Raw genomic sequence first — 12,358 nt, 5'->3', positions numbered from 1 at the left:
TGCAGGATACAAAATTAATGCACAGAAATCTCTTGCATTCCTATACACTAATGATGAAACATTGGAAAGAGAAATTATGGAAACACTCCCATTTACCATTCCAACAAAAAGAATAAAATACCTAGGAATAAACCTACCTAGGGAAACAAAAGACCTGTATGCAGAAAACTATAAGACACTGATGAAAGAAATTAAAGATGATACCAACAGATGGAGAGATATACCATGTTCTTGGATTGGAAGAATCAATATTGTGAAAATGACTGTACTACCCAGAGCAATCTACAGATTCAATGCAATCTCTATCAAATTACCAATGGCATTTTTTATGGAACTAGAACAAATCATCTTAAAATTTGTATGGAGGGCTTCCCTGGTGGCGCAGTGGTTGAGAGTCCACCTGCCGATGCAGGGGACATGGGTCCGTGCCCCGGTCTGGGAAGATCCCACATGCCACGGAGCAGCTGGGCCCGTGAGCCATGGCCACTGAGCCTGCGCGTCCGGAGCCTGTGCTCCGCAACGGGAGAGGCCACAACAGTGAGAGGCCCACATACCGCAAAAAAAAAGTTTGTATGGAGACATAAAAGACCCCAAATAGCCAAAGCAGTCTTGAGGGAAAAAACGGAGCTGGAGGAATCAGACTCCCTGACTTCAGACTTTACTACAAAGCTACAGTAATCAAGACAGTATGGTACTGGCAAAAAACAGAAACATGGATCAATGGAATAAGATAGAAAGCCGAGAGATAAACCCACACACCTATGGTCAACTAATCTATGACAAAGGAGGCAAAGATATACAATGGAGAAAAGACAGTCCTTCAATAAGTTGTGCTGGGAAAACTGGACAGCTACATGTAAAAGAATGAAATTAGAACACTCCCTAACACCATACACAAAAATAAACTCAAAATGGATTCGAGACCTAAATGTAAGAGCGGGCACTATAAAATTCTTAAAGGAAAACATAGGAAGAACACTCTTTGACATAAATCACAGCAAGATCTTTTTTGATCCACCTCCTATAGTAATGGAAATAAAAACAAATATAAACAAATGGGACCTACCGAAACTTCAAAGCTTTTGCACAGCAAAGGAAGCCATAAGCAAGACGAAAAGACAACCCTCACAATGGGAGAAAATATTAGCAAACGAATCAACGGACAAAGGATTAATCTCCAAAATATATAAACAGCTCATGCAGCTCAATATTAAAGAAACAAACAACCCAATCCAAAAATGGCAGAATACCCAAATAGACATTTCTCCAAAGAAGACATTGAGATGGGCAAGAAGCACATGAAAAGCTGCTCAACAGCACTAATTATTAGAGAAATGCAAATCAAAACTACAATGAGGTATCACCTCACACCAGTTAGAATAGGCATCATCAGAAAATCTACAAATAACAAATGCTGGAGAGGGTATGGAGAAAAGGGAACCCTCTTACATTCTTGGTGGGAATGTAAATTGATACAGCCACTATGGAGAACAGTACGGAGGTTCCTTGAAAAACTAAAAATAGAATTACCATATGATCCAGCAATCCCACTACTGGGCATATACCCAGAGAAAACCATAATTCAAAAAGACACATGCGCCCCAATGTTCATTGCAGCACCATTTACAAGAGCCAGGTCATGGAAGCAACCTAAATGCCCATCGACAGACAAATGGATAAAGAAGGTGTGGTACATATATACAATGGAATATTAGCCATAAAAAGGAATGAAATTGAGTCATTTGTTGAGTCGTGGATGGATCTAGAGAGTGTCATACAGAATGAAGTAAGTCAGAAAGAGAAAAACAAATACCATATATTAACGCATGTATGTGGAACCTAGCAAAATGGTACAGATGAACCGGTTTTGCAGGGCAGAAGTTGAGACACAGATGTAGAAAACAAACGTATGAACACCAAGGAGGGAAAATCGCGGTGGGGTGGGGATGGTGGTGTGCTGAATTGGGCGATTGGGATTGACATGTATACACTGATGTGTATAAAATTGATGACTAATAAGAACCTGCACTATAAACAAACAAAGAAACAACAACAAAAAAAACCTAATACTAAACTTTCTTTGGGTTATTTGTATGGAAATATGTTAATATAAAAGTTTCAGACATTACATGAAATTTCTAAAAATCTTATATGTTCTGGTATAATGTTATAAGTCATAATTCTAGTTATTACTTTAAAATGTATATCTCAGAAATAACTAAATTTCCTTGTCAATTGCATTATTATGAACTTTTATCAAATCATTAACTGTGGTCATTTTTAAGTCTTTTGTCATTTACAGACAGTTCTGGGTATACTCTGATGCTTTCACAAAAATGTTCCTATAAAAGGGTTTCATTTTCAAGGAATTCATGGAAAAGACTCTGACAAGTACAGGTTTCTGGTAACTGACTATACTGCTGAACTGAGTGAATAAGCATTTTCAGAACTCTAATGGAAAACTGATGAATTCATAAAAGTGCTAACAAAAGATGCAGATGAAAAAAATTAATTACATGGGACTAAGTGAACTGATGAGGATGATTATAATTTTTGTGACTTTCTGTTTTAATAATAATAAAAAAGAATCCCACAATGACGCAGAGGCAAAAAATATACAAATCAATTTTCACTGCAAAGTAAAGGAGCTGTTACAGTGGAGGATTCCTGGACTGAATGTCAATATTATGACATAGTATGAGTGTGTTTCGTGTTTGGTAATTGCAATCATTGTTGCTTTTGTTGTGGTCATCCATTTACAATGCTTGGTGTCAGTTTATTTATCTCTTGTAAAAATAAAATACAGTGTGTGTGTGTGAGTTGTGAAAAAAAAAAAGAAAAAAAAAGTGCCCATAGTTAACAATACTGCATTGTATACTTAAAATTTTGCAGAGTGTAGAACTTTTGTCAAGTGTTTTTACAAAAGTAATAATAATAAAGACGGGGGAGGAAAGTTTTGAAGGTGATGGATATGTTTATGGCATAGATTGTGGTGATGGTTTCACAGGTATAGTCTCATCTCCAAACTCATTATGTAAAACTTTCTGAACACTAAAGAAAAAAAAAAAAGAATAAGGCAGGAGGAGGCATGACACAAAGCCTCCCTTTTAACAAATGGATGGTTTGTTTAAATCAGAGGTCAGAGGTCATAGACTGGAGACACACTCTCTCCTGACTCAGTCAGTTCTGCCCAGAGAACTACTGGTATGGCATACTCAGTAATATAAACCTCAAAATTATTTGCTAGCATTTACAAATTGTGAATAGTCCCACATACATAGTGTTGTAGACAGAATAATGGCCCCCTAAAGATGCCTGTGTCCTAATCCCTGGAACCTAGGAACATACCTTATTTGGCAAAGGGACTTTGCAGATGTGATTAAGGATCTTGAGATGGGGAAATTACCTGAATTGTCTGCTTGGGCCCAATGTAGTCACATGATTCTTACCAGAGAAAAGCAGGAGATAAGAGAGGGCAGAAGATGTATGCCACTGACTTTGAAGATGCAGGAATGGGGCCTGGAGCCAGGGAATGTGGGCAGTCTCTAGAAGCTGGAAAAGGCAAGGAAACAGATTCTCCCCTAAAGTCTCCAGAAGTAACACAGGTCTACAGACCCACTTTCGATTTTTGACTTCCAGAATCGTAAAAAAATAAATTTGTGTTGTTTTAAGCTGCTGAATTTGTGGTAATTTGCTACAGCAGCAATAGGAAACTAATACACACACACACACACACACACACACACACACACACACGTTTGTCTTTTCTCTAAAAACTGGAACATCTAACCACATTAGGCCTGGATCCTCATGTAGAAAAAGTCTGGGTAAGTCCTCAATTGCTGATCTGGGTTCTTTCCCATCCTGCTCACTTGGTTCAGTTACACTGGGCAGCTTTCTGCTGAGGCCTCTGAGTGGGAGACCTCAGGTTCACACAGTTCCATGAACAAACCTGATCTGTTGCCAATAGTAGTAGTTTGCCAATGAGCAGTGTGCTCTCCCAGTCCCAAGTCTGTGAGATTTATTCTGAAAAACTTGTTCCCTACAGTTTTGATCCTTCCATCTAGGCAATGGGTGTGTGTTTGGAGCCAGAGAGGGGAGTGTGTTCTAAGGAGACTGTGCTAGGATCCTCCAAAGATTGTCCTCAGACACATTCGTAACACAGCAATTCCGTATATGATCCCGGATAATGTGCAAAGCCAGCGAGATGCCTTTGGCCCTGCCTCAGGGGACATGCCTCCTCAGCCACTTTCATCTCACCTTGTGCCTAATTGCAAGGCAATCAGCCTCCCTGCTTCAGTGCCCGCCCCCCCCCCCCCCCCCCGTCTCCTGTTTCCACACCATTACTCTGGAAAATGCCTGGCTCCCCATTTCCAGCTCCAGTCGCTGTGTCAGTTTCAGCCTCTCCTCTCAGCCCACATCTCTCGCTTGAGCAGTGAGACATGAAGACTGACAGCCACTAGAGAACTGCACAGCCTGTCCCCGATTTAAGCCATTTAAAATGCATTTCTGTTCCATAAAATCTGTTTCCATAATTTTGTGCCCCTACCTCTCTGAAAGATGGTAACCCTAGGGAGGAGAAGAAATTAGCCAGGGAGGAGAAGTTCCGACATGGTAATATTTTAATCGCTCATTCCTTTAACACATTAGTCACGTTCATTAAATATGGTTAATTTTCAGGCTTTGTTGAAAACCATATCAGTTTCCCTATCAGGCACACGTCCATCTCTTGCCAAGCAAGCTGCTGCAGTGGCACCAAATACTCCCCGATTTTTACACCCTGATTGTATTAGTGCCCCCTGAAAAATGTGTTGGGTTAATTGAACTCACCTGTGTAGAATACTAGCAAAGATTCCGGGCTCCTGAGTCAGACTGCCAAGGTTTGGTCCCAATTCCTCCACTTGCTGCCTGAGTCTCTTGGACAAGTTACTGAACCTCTCTGAGCCCCAGTTTCCTCATCTGAGAATGGAAGTAAGAATACCTATTTCAGAGGTTTGTTGTCAAGATGAAATACGGCTTGCACACTGCTCAGTAACTTACTATTATTGTAATTAAGGACCCTTGGAGTATTATTCATTCATTCATTCAAAAGATTTTATCCAGTGACTTCTATATGCCAGGCAGTGCTGTGTGCCCATTGCTGGCAATACAGCAGTGAACAAAATAAATAAATGTGTCCTTTAGGACCTTACATTCTACTGGGGAAAATAAACAACAAATAAACATATATAATATGCCAGATGGTTCTATGGAGATAAGAAAGCAGGACTAGGGGAAGGGAGTACCGAAATGGTGGGAAAGCGTCGAAGGGATTGCAGAGATCACTCAGTTCAACCATATTAAGGGAAAGATATACGTCCAGAAAAATATGCTTCATGTATCCACCAAATAAATGCTGAGAACCTAATAGGTGCCAGGCCCTGACCTGGAGGGACCCTGTGGCTTGCAGGGGAGACAGCCATGTTGTGTGCCCAGGTGTGTGACACACTATGAGAAAATGCCAGACCAAGACCGAGTGGTAAAGGAGCAGAGGCTCCACGATGAAGCAGGAAGACTCAGAGAGTGCTTCCCTGAGAGAGGGGGTGTGAGCCTGGCCACGAAGATGCAAGGGGACAGCAGAAGGTAGAAGAGCAGGTGCAGCAGGTGCTTCTGTGGTCCTGCCTGTATGCCCTTCTCGGACCTTCAGGTGCCAGCCCCTGACGCTCTCAGCCCAAAGGCTCTCCCTGCAAGCCAGAACTGCAAGAGAAAAACAAGCCCAGCCCACCCCAGCCCTCCAACAATGACTGACAGCCCCTCACTGCCTTCCGTTGGAAGGGTGCCTCTGAGGGTGTGTTCTACACTGCCCCCCAGTGTTCCCCAGCAGGATTTACCCCCACCCCCTTAGCCCCGCCTCCCAGCTCTCATGGTGTGGTAACTGCATGACCACACCCCGCTTCCTGGATGCCTTCCCTCCTCATCTCACTTCCTCCCTCCTCTGTTGGTGTTCTCTCCACCTCCCAGACAAGCGACTTGTTTTCTGCTTGTTGTCTTGGGCTCTGCTTCTGTGGGAAGGGGGAAGGCAGAGGGCATCTCATGCCCAGAGTGAGGGTGGTTGCGAGTGGGCAGAATAGAAACTAGGTGGGAAAGGAGAGGCTTTTGGATGTGGAGATTGGGGCCTTTATTTTTCTTCTACTGTGTAACAAATACCACAGACTTAGCCACTCAAATAATGCCCGTTTATTACCTTTCTGTTTCAATGGGGCAGGAGTCTGGGCGGTGCTCACTTGGGCCCTCTGCTTAGGTTCCCACCAGGTGCAATCAAGGTGTCTGGATCTCACCTGAGGTCCAGAGTCCTCTTCCAGGCTCACAGAGTGTTGGCAGAACCCAGAACCCTGTAGTTGTAGGACTGAGGCCATTAGCAACTGGAGGCCACTGCAGTTTCCTGCCGTGCGGCCCTCTCCGCGGCACAGCAGCAGTTCCTTCAATCCCAAGAGGAGAATTTCCCTCCTCGGATCTCTCTGACTTCTTGTCTCTGACCTCTAGACCTTCTTTGACATGGGCTCCACTGATTAGGTCAGGCCCACCCACACCCAAGGGGAGGGCTCTGTACAGGGAATTTAACACCAGGGGTGGAAATCTTGGGAGCCATCTTAGAATTCTGCCTACCCTAGCGCCTCACCGTGAAGAGCATTGCACACTGCCTTAAGAAGCTTGGGCTTGCTTTCTCCAGGAATGGGAGCCATGAGAGCCAGTAAGCGGGGAAGCAGCAAGGAGATAGTGCCGTCCCATTGCCCATCTGCTTGTTTGGAGCTCTGCAGTGACTCCGGGGGAACACAGTGTGGAAAGTGAGCAAACATGTTCCCACATGGGAGCACTTGACACGTGGTCCACTTTGTCTTCCAAACAACCATGATTTTTCCATCATGCTAGGGTTTCCTCTCTACTCCCTGCAGACTGGAGAGAACCTTGGGAGAGGTGGGCCTAGGATAAGCAGTTTTGTTGGAGAATTGCACATTTTCTGGAGGGAAGAGAGTATTCAAAGAGGTGGGGTAAGTCGAAGGGGTGCACCTCTGAAAAACTTTGGGCAGTCTGTGGAGGGCAGAGAGGATGCTCCTGTAGAGAACCTTCCTCCTCCCTTGTCCTCCTCCCTCTGCCCCAGTGGTATCACAGCTCTGTACTTCTGGTCGTCTTGTTCCCAAGCATGAAGTTCAACCTACTCAGCTTGGACTCAACTCAAAACCTCTGTGAAGCTTTGCCCATTACTCAGGAGAAGCTGCTGCGTGGATCCCATGTTTGCAGAGAGAGACTCAGCAGAGGCCCCTTCGTCCTGGGGAGTACTAGGCTCCTTGAGTCTCCAAGACATCCCTGGGAATCTCTGAGGGCTTGAATATGAAAACAGGAAGGAGGCTCTGGCCCACCCAGGATCCCTGCAGGATCTGCACACACAATTGGTCTTATTTCCCTTTCATATTGATGCTCAGAAAACATTAAGGGAAGTTAAATCCAATGACCAGTTTGTCCAGCATTGCTACTGGAATAATAAATGTATAGGTTAAATAAAAAAATTTATTTGTACTTATTTCAAAATTGATGGACACAGGGAAGCAGATTATAAACTGCTTGGTACTTAATTTGTATTCCAAGGTAATCAAGGCAGCACCCATTTGTAATTCCAAAGGTCCTTTTATCCCTGAATCTTAAAAGCACTTTTCCAAGCATACCAGGAATAAAAATAAGTTATAAAACTTCCATGAAAAAAATTAAGCATGCTCCATGATTTTGGAGCCCCACTTGAGTTTGTCCATTCACCTGCTTTGCAAATACACTCACCTATTTTTGTTACAATTCTTTTTCACAAAAGAAAGAACTTTCTGTGCCATGTAGAGCCACACAACAGAATGAAATGGCAAACCTCCAGCATCTTAAGAAAAGCCCAAGATGAATTAAACCACCTTCTCCATCCAGGTGATGATAATTAAATCAGATATCCCATAATAACATGTGATGATTAATAGATTATTTGATTACCAAGTATAAGTGTACCTGCATCAATACAATTGCCTAAAAGATCTAAATTAGAAATTGTGCAATAAAATATAACTGAAAGGTAGTAAGAATTGGTAGTTTTAATTGTAAGCGATGATGAATTGATCATTCAGATAGTATTGATCTACAATTATGTAATTCTTGGTAATCTGATTTGTCAAATTTGAGTCCAAATAACTGATAATCAGTGCTAGTAATGGTAGAACTGGAAGGGACGGAATGATGAAGGATGAAAGGCTAGAACCACGGACCCAAAGGCCTGAGCTCCTCTAATCCCCCTGCCTGGACCTCTGTGTATGCTCAAGTGGAGGGCCCTTTGTCCTCCCACTCATTTCTCTCCCTGCACAAGCTCCAAGAGCCGAAGCGCTGGGGGCTCAGGCAGACCTGGGGAGACGTCCAGCCTCCACCTCCCATTCCATGTTTATGTCCCCTTGCTGCAGTTTTCTCAAGCAAAATGGGGGTTAGAAAAGTGAGTATATCACAGAAAGAAGGGGAGAGCACTCACCCAGTTCAGCCTCTGGCAGTGCTGACTGTGTGCTGATTAGTGTTTTACCACCACTTTTCCTACTCTGGGCTCCTGGGGGAGGTATGGTTGATGCCCTCACCAGGTTCCAAGACACTAGCCTTACATTCTCCTCTGCACTGACTCCACTTAATAAGCTCCTCAGGGTGCAAATAGAGTCTTGCACTTTTTTTGTTCCCCCACAGAAGTATTGCTGTGTCCACAGCTGCAGAAGAATGACCAGATTCCTTCTATTCAATCTATAATGGCACTTTATGGACACAGATGGAGCCCAAGAAATTTGTGCTGGTTGAAGGGAAGTCGCAAGTGCTTATTTTCTTGAGCTCCAGAGACAGAGGAGTGCAGCCAGTGATTACAATGATTGGAGACAGAACCTGACACCTGGGGGAAGAGGGAGCCCCAAGGTGCCCAAGGGTGGGAGCAACAGGGAAGGGAAGGAGGGCAAGAGAGACCACATGGGAACTCTTATGCGAAGATATGGCAGGCTCTGAGGCCAGTGCGTCTAATTGCCGACGGGGTGGAGGAAACATGCCTGGCAGCCAAGCACTGGACAGAGGCCTCTGTCCAGGGAACACTGGTTCCCCTGTCAGCTTCTGAAGCAAGAAGTATTCCTGGTTTGCCCTGGAAGAGACAGGTGCTCTCATAGACCTCTTCCCAGGAGTGGGGTGTGGTTCTGGAGATCAGATCTTATGTTCCCTCCACCCAGGCCCCAGCTGGGGCTCTCTACCGCCTTTCCCTGTAACATGGTGAGGCCAAATACTCTGCCAGACACTAACCTTTTCCCAGCACTTTTGTGAAAAGAAAACCCAGATCCTAAAAGAACCTGGCCTGACTTGCTGGTGACACCAGAAGACATGGCCGTGGAGCTCTGCCCACTTGGGGAGTGAGGGCAGCTCCGTCGCCTCTCTGGGAGGCCTGTCCCTGGACCCTCAGATCCTCCGTGGGTGGGGCTCTACAATTGCACTCACAACCTGAAGACTTTGCCCCACCCACTCCTGTTTGCAGGAATGTGACCCTGCATGTGCATGATATGTAACGGTATTGTTGAGGTGTTGTTTATAGCAATGAAAAAGTATCCCTAGACTTAATGCAGAATTGATTAGACTGGGGTACATTTATAAAGTGGCTTTAAAAGTTACATCATTGGGGCTTCCCTGGTGGTGCAGTGGTTAAGAATCTGCCTGCCAATGCAGGGGACACGGGTTCGAGCCCTGGTCTGGGAAGACCCCACATGCTGCAGAGCAACTAAGCCCGTGTGCCACAACTACTGAGCCTGCTCTCTAGAGCCTGCGAGCCACAACTACTGAGCCTGTGAGCCACAACTACTGAGCCCACGTGCCACAACTACTGAAGCCCGTGTACCTAGAGCCCATGCTCCACAACAAGGGAAGCCACCGCAATGAGAAGCCCACACACTGCAACGAAGAGTAGCCCCTGCTCACTGCAACTAGAGAAAGCCCGTGTGTAGCAACGAAGACCCAACGCAGCCAAAAGTAAAAGAAAAAATGAAAAAAAAAGTTACACAATTGATCTATGTTCAATGACATGGTAAATTATATTCAGTGTGTTAAGTGAAAAAAGCAGCATATAAATCAGGATGTACGTAGCCAGGTTTTTGTTAAATGTGTGTGGGTGGGTATGTGTCTGTAAATGTCCATTTTTGTGAATCAAAAATGTCTAGCAAGGTGCACATCAAATGTTAGTTATCACCTTTGGATGGGGGAATTTTTTCATATTTTTATATTATATGTAATATATATAATCATATACTTATATATAATACATTGTATATTTTATATTATATTTATATATTTTAAACTTTCTCTTATTTTTTCTATATTATCTGATTTGTTTACATTGAGTTTTTATTACTATATTATTATTTTTATAAAAATATAAATAAATAAATCTAACTACCATTGGAAAGTGATAAAAGGTAAATTTCACTTGCCGTTTCAACTGCATGAGGACAAGAGGATAGGAAGGAATCCTATGGACAAAGAGGGAAGTGGCTGAGAAGTCTGGTTCAGCTTCTTCCCCTGCACTTCCAGGCCCCGCTCACCGCTCTGACTTACCTCCTCCTGCTCGTCCGCCCCTGTCCTTGGTGCTCCAGCTTTCCTGGGCACCTTGCTGTCCTCTAACATCCAAACTCACTCCAGCCTCAGGGCCTTTGCTCCAGCTGTCCCTCTGCCTGATACACTTCACTCCTCAGGTCTTCACACAGCTAGGCCCTTTTTGTCACATTATTCTCAGGTTAAATGCCACCACCACTTGAAGTCTTCCATCAGTACCCAGTTTAAACTGGTCTTCTCACCCTCCACACCCCTTGTCACACTCAGTCACTCCATCCTTTTTATTTCTTGGTTGTACTCATCACCATCTGAAATGACAATGCTTATTTCTTTGCCTTCGCATTTATAATCTATTTTGTTCACTACTGTGGGCAACTAATGGTGTCTGCGATGGCCAGATTAGGACATTTAAAATAACTGGACATTTAAAAATATGGACTCTGGCCTGCCCTCCTTCATGATCCAAAATAAAAGCAACACCACAATTTAATATCAGGAATTCCAGTGGTTCCTCAATTTTACCATATCTTCTCTGTTCACCATGGTGTTCCCACAACAATATATGGCTTGTCACACTATGTTCAGTGAATACATATTGAATGAATGAACAGGTAAAAATGAGTGCATGTCTCCTGAGCCTTGGAAAGGAAAGGGAAGGCAGAAGAGGGTTACCTCAGAGAGGAAAGGGTCTCAGACTACCGGGCAGGTAAAAATAATAACAGGTTTGTGGCAGTGAGAAGAAACACCCCGCCTCCAACAGAGTGGGAATCACCCCAAGGTGGACCCCTGGAATAGCCAGCTCAGAGAGCAACCGTCCCTGGCAATGGCCTGGCACCACCCACCCCAGGCACTAAAAGCCATTTTCTAAACCTGGGGAAATTTTAATTTATCAACATGTTAAGTAAAACTATTTTTAAACATGGAAGAGAAAAAATAATCCTTTCCCACTAGTACCACAACACTAGCACAGCACAGAATAATTTATTTTTTATGACTGAGTTATAAATTGTTGAAAATAAAAGTTTCAAATGGAAATGTTGACATAATAATTTTACCTATAGCAACATGAATAACCAAACATAACCATTATTATTTTTTTAATTTTTAAGATTTATTTATTTATTTATTTATGGCTGCGTTGGGTCTTTGTTGCTGCGCACAGACTTTCTTTAGTTGCAGTGAGCAGGGGCTACTCTTCCTTGCGGTGCGCAGGTTTCTCATTGCAGTGGCTTCTCTCGTTGCGGAGCACAGGCTCTAGGCACGTGGGCTCAGTAGATGTGGCTCGCGGGCTCTAGGGCGCAGGCTCAGTAGTTGTGGCACACAAGCTTAGTTGCTCCGCAGCATGTGGGATCTTCCCGGACCAGGGCTCGAACTCGTGTCCCCTGCATTGGCAGGCAGATTCTTAACCACTGTGCCACCAGGGAAGTCCCACCATTATTATTTTGTCTTCTATTAATGTTTGCTTTTTTGAAAGTTCAACTGGCTCAACGTGTTCATCTTTTAATGTGAGTTAAAAGGTAATTTGCATGAACACAAATAACACAGTATGAATTCAGCGTCATTATGAATTAATTAGCTATAACCCACCATAATGACTTGGGAAAATGCAACTGTGCTTTCCATCTCTTTTATTTATAGCTTATTCTTGCTATGTTATACCTTTCTGGATAATAAGTGCTGAACATGCATGCTTCTTAAAAATGTTAATTATCCAAGACAGGTTTGTGGTACCTTATCT

The 12,358-nt window shown here is 43.6% G+C and overlaps 1 long non-coding RNA gene across 1 annotated transcript in view; it reads right to left on the bottom strand.

The window, feature by feature from the left end:
- Window positions 1-3,470: 3,470 nt before the first annotated feature.
- LOC132593904 (uncharacterized) overlaps window positions 3,471-12,358 on the bottom strand; it is a 277,139-nt gene continuing 268,251 nt past the window's right edge. The window contains exons 3-4 of the long non-coding RNA XR_009559942.1: window positions 4,831-4,959; window positions 3,471-3,552 (exon numbers count right to left, since the gene is read on the bottom strand). This is a non-coding gene — a long non-coding RNA (uncharacterized lncRNA). The remainder of the gene's footprint in view (window positions 3,553-4,830; window positions 4,960-12,358) is intronic.

The sequence above is a fragment of the Globicephala melas genome, chromosome 19 (genome assembly GCF_963455315.2).
Source record: "Globicephala melas chromosome 19, mGloMel1.2, whole genome shotgun sequence".
NCBI lineage: Eukaryota > Metazoa > Chordata > Mammalia > Artiodactyla > Delphinidae > Globicephala > Globicephala melas.
This window is presented reverse-complemented; position numbering and strand designations above follow the sequence as displayed.